The 5,216-nt window shown below is 24.9% G+C and overlaps 1 pseudogene; it reads left to right on the top strand.

Moving 5' to 3' along the window:
- The first annotated feature begins 2,236 nt into the window (after positions 1-2,236).
- Positions 2,237-5,216, top strand: part of LOC125856257 (putative late blight resistance protein homolog R1A-3) — a 41,498-nt pseudogene continuing 38,518 nt past the window's right edge.

The raw sequence follows: 5,216 nt of genomic DNA on the forward strand, positions 1-5,216 counted from the left end.
AAACTCATCCCAATGATTTCTCATCCTAGAAAAGTAATAAGATACGGACAGAGTTCCCTGAGTGAGTATAACAATTTCATTGACTATGTTATTGTTGTTAACCATAATTAACTAACTATGGTTATATCAGCTTGTATCTTTTAGCTCAACACTAGTTAGAAGATAATTTTTTTTATTCTTAATTTTTTTTTTACTTTTTCAGGAAAAAAAGGAAATAAAATCCACATGAATCTTTGACCTAATTAATCAGAAAATCTTTCAAAATGTTCACGGGATTATTTAAAAGGCAAGTATTTAGATTCTTTTCTCTGTGAATCCCTTGAACAAAAAAAAATTAATTAATGGCAACTCACTTAACACCCAATAACTAGTTTTTAAAATAACTAATGATAAGTCGATCAAAGCCTAGTGACTTACTAAAAAAATTAAAAAATAATAATTTAAATAAATAAACGATCGTTTGACCAGTCGTTACAAAATTGAACAAGTTGCTCAAAGTCCAACAACTTGTCTATTTCGATTATATGAAAAAATAAGTATTTCCTCATTTAATTTTTGTTAGAAAAAAATAGTCTTTTTGACTCCGAATTCGACTTAATGCCAGGGATTTGCTCCATAATATATTTGCAAGTGAATTAAGCATTTGTCCACATTTCCAGGTTAATTGAGGAGGCGCTTCATCATAGATTTACATTAATATTTAAATAAAATAAAATTATTATTTCAAAATAAATAACTATTTTTAATAGCCAATTGGATCCTTTATTTTATTGGCAGATCCATTGTTTGTTTAGTTGTCTAATGGAGAGATCATTCTTAGGAACATGGCCAATATTTATTAAAAAATTCTTGATAGAATTAACTATTAGAAAGTGGCCAGGATTTATGAAGAAATCAATTCTTATTATCACTTAAACTAAATAGAAAAAAAATTGACTATTTCAAAAAATTAAAATATAAATATAAAATTGTAAGAACATGGTATAGTGAGCTATTGACCAACTTAACCTTGTGTCATTTTTCTCTTGTTATTATGGCCATAAAAATTCAAGATAGCCTTAATTAGCACTTAAGTTTTATTGTAAGCTCTCTCAAAATATATCACATTCATCATCTCTCAGAAAAAAGGTAAAATATTTTTCTTTCTTTAATTCTTTTTACATGTATTTTAGTCATTCATGTAATATTACTATATCCCCTTTTTGTTTTTACTTGTGGATTACAATACATATATAGAAAAATGATTTATATTTTGACTTGATAATTATAGAATGTATGTGTTGAATATATAGAATGATCTGATAATTAAGTTTTTTTTATCCTTCTCTACAAGCTTTTAGCATTTTTGCTCATAACCTTAGGATTGAAGGCGAGAGTATTTATCATTTGATCAATTCCCTTTTGTCGATAATTAAGCATCAATATATATATATATATATATATATATATATATATATATATATAGTAATTGAAAGAGTTTATTTCCTTGCATTAAGATTGTTCTCCGACCATCTTCCCTTCCCTCTCTAAATTGTTTTCAATTTTCTCATTTTGGTTGGTCAAAAATATTAGAGGATATTTTCTCTATAAAAAATAATGTTTTTTAAAATTAAGGAAAATATTTTTTTCTATAAAATTTTGAGAAATAAGTTGTGTAAGTGGCATTACACACTAATTTATCTAAGTTATATACAAAATTATTTTAAAATTATATATTATATTTATTTTGTCAAACACCAAAAAATAAATAAGAAACTTACCTAAGCTTGTAAAAGGAGCTTAAGGTTTCTAATCATTGTATATGAATTAAGAAGATCTTCATATAACATGATACATGAAAACACTTTTATCATAGGATGTGTTCAAAAAGGAGAAAATAGACATTTTTTAATTTTCTCATATTAATTGCTTAAATTTTTTAGTAAATATACGAACACAAAAGAATAAGTACCAGACCAACTGATTTTCTTTCAAAAAATAATTTGTGTAAATTTAGATCTCGTCTCTCTAGTATATATCATGGCCCAAATTCTTGAAAGTTTGTTAGTGTACATATAGTACATGTTGTATTCGTTGTATCACGTATACAATTGAGACAGAATACAAATAAAATAGTTAACATTCTTAAGTCTTGTTTCTTGCCGTTCCTTTTACTTGTGTTTCTAATTTTTATCCTTGTTAAATATGCATGTGATTAGTTGAAAAAACAATTCGCTGGAAATTGAATCCGCCATAAATGGCAAAAGGAAGGGGAAAAGGAAAGAGAGTCCGGAGAAGAAGAAGAAAGGTATGCTCTAAATTATTAGTAACTAGGGTACATGGCCGCGCTTCGCGCGAGGGTTAAAAGATATGTGTTAAACTATTTTTTCTTGTAAATTAATTATATCATTATATTATCCGACCGTATCATTATCTCTTTATTTGAAATGATACATGCTCTATTAAAAATTACTTTATTTCCATTGCACTGAATGGGGAATTGTTAGTATGTTTTGATGGTCCTCCTTGCTTTTTATTAAAATGCCAAAGAGATTGAACTTTTTATATTGTAATATCTATCATGAATACTTTTGTGAATGTGTTTGAAATGTTTTTCAATGTAAAATAACAGTAATAATATAAAGAAATACATCAACAACGTCCTATCATTTGTTATTAGATTGATTTTTAGAAAATATATTCTCTAATAAAAAAATATTTCATCTCCCTATTACATTGAAATCAATTCATGAAAAACGTCATGTCATTCTTCTCTGTGTATATATTTTTTCAATCGCTCTTGTTCCTTTCTGAAATATGCAATTCGCTATTGCATAATATTTCCATACATCACTTTAATCGCTTTGCTTGATTTTTCAGTTGCATTTGTATTTAACAATAAATTTTTTTGTTAATTGTATAGAAGTACAACTTAATATAGTTATGAATATTATCATTAATATTTTACCTTGACAATTCTCCGAACTAATTTGTTGGGGATGATCCATGATTTTTTTTTATCCATTGTAGTACTTTTGTATAAGTATTTGTCAAAGTCAAATTAAGGATAGAGTGTTGCAATAAAATGTAATTTAAATATAATAATATTGAACATTTGAAAAGCTAACCTCAATTAACCACTATGAGCAGATGGTGACTATGAAGATAAATGGTGTGTCTTGATGTTTTTAATTTTGTTTGTGGTATTTATACCACTTTTTTTATTTGTTGGTTGTGCTTTCCATTTAATTGTTTAAATGATGAATTAATTATTTGAATTTATTAAATGTTTGCGTAAAGATAAGTGTCAAGATTTTGATAAATAATTGGAGGAAAGTTGGGGATTTGGTTTGATATTTATTTATTTTGAAAGATCTATTATTAATTTATTATGTAAATATAGTAAATGAAAGGGTGTAGAGGATTAGTTTAGGATGGTGTAATTGTATAAAAAGTAATTCATAAATATGCAAGTTCATTAACACATAATGTTACATAATTCTGTAATATTGTTGGTATTTTCCTCTATTTTTCTCTTTTGAAAAATTAGTGTATTTATACAACTTTTTTCCTTACTTGGTTGTGCTCTCCATTTAATTCATTTAAATAATGAGAATATTTTTTAAACAATTCCATGGAGAATTGCTATTTATAGATTGATTAATCATGAAAAATTAAGTAGAAGAAAGTTGAGAAGACACGATATTTAAGTAGAGAATGCAAATAGATAGATATTTCTTTTGTAACTCATGAAACACACTTTTTCTTAAAAAAGAATAATAATTATCATTTGCAAAAGTAAATTTTAATAAATTTTGTAATAACACTCTATCTTAAAGCACTATAATCAATAGACATTTCCAATAGTGAAGATGCATTGAAGCACTATACCGAAACCTATATACTCCTAATTTGTAGTAATCTTTCAAACAACAAATGTTAAATATTTAATAGAATTACTATCTATTTATTTTTTTAAAGAGGGAATAAAAAACTTAAGAACTTCTAACAATAATAAATTAAAATATGAAGATCACAAAGTTACGTATTAATAGTCAATTTTTCTATGAATTACTATATTTGAAAATTAATTAACTTTACATTTCCATGTTCTATCATTATAATTAATAAAAATTTGATCCACATAACTATAAAATTACATTTACATGCTTTCTTGAGTAGTATACTTGTATATGTTAACTCCATTTTCTGCTTTTATTTTTAAAAATATCCAAACTTGAAAACACGGTAAGTTAACCTTAAGCAACAAAAAAAAAAATATATAAAAAAATTAACTAATCAAGAATATTTAGCTATGAGTTAAAGAGGAAAGAAGGAACCTAGAAAGAGAAGTAAAGAGAAAAAAATCAAATCATTTTTTCTAAAAAAAACCTCATGATTCATATAATCAAGATTTAAAAAATATATATATATAATTACAATAGAAAAAAGTGATACTATATTATGCATGTCAAATTATTTTACCTCGTAAAAGCAAACTATGCAAAGATGTCTAATATATTCATTATAGATCTTTCTCCTACAAAATCAAATCAAAGAAGACAAAAAATTAACCAACCAATGAGACAAAAGATGAAGATTAAAAAAAATGAAAATAAAATAACCATCATATATGTCTCAAAATAGGTTTTTATAAGTGTGATTTTGATGAGTTATAAAATTGTATATTAAATAATTTGAAGGTTATGAATATGAAAGGTTAGGAGTTATAGATGTTACTAAATTAATTATGTAATTGAAGAGGTAGGAATTAAAGAGATAATTTTATAAAATAAAATAATTAAAAAAATTAGAAAAATATCAAAAACAATAAAAATAAATTCTTGACCATTAAAAAATGTCACATCACTTTTTTTGTTTATCTAGCTTTATATATATACATATAGATTTAAAAGACATATTCATTAAAAATAGCCAATTAACCATATTTAATTAGAAACAAAATCCTTTTGACCAATGCAGCAGTAAGGTTCTCTCCACCTAATTTTTGTATTAAATCCTTTTCTCATTATTGCACCATTTAAGTTTCTTGTTCATTGCAACATGTGAAACTAAACAAAATTAAGAGTATTAAATGCATGAGTGATCGTTGAGTTCTTTTGATATATATAGAATATAAATAAGAAAAATAGAAAAAAAATGTTTTAAAAGGGGAAAAAAAAATGCAATGGAGGTCATATAGAGGTGCCACATCACCTTTCATATATTCAACTTTA

The sequence above is a fragment of the Solanum stenotomum genome, chromosome 2, assembly GCF_019186545.1.
Source record: "Solanum stenotomum isolate F172 chromosome 2, ASM1918654v1, whole genome shotgun sequence".
NCBI lineage: Eukaryota > Viridiplantae > Streptophyta > Magnoliopsida > Solanales > Solanaceae > Solanum > Solanum stenotomum.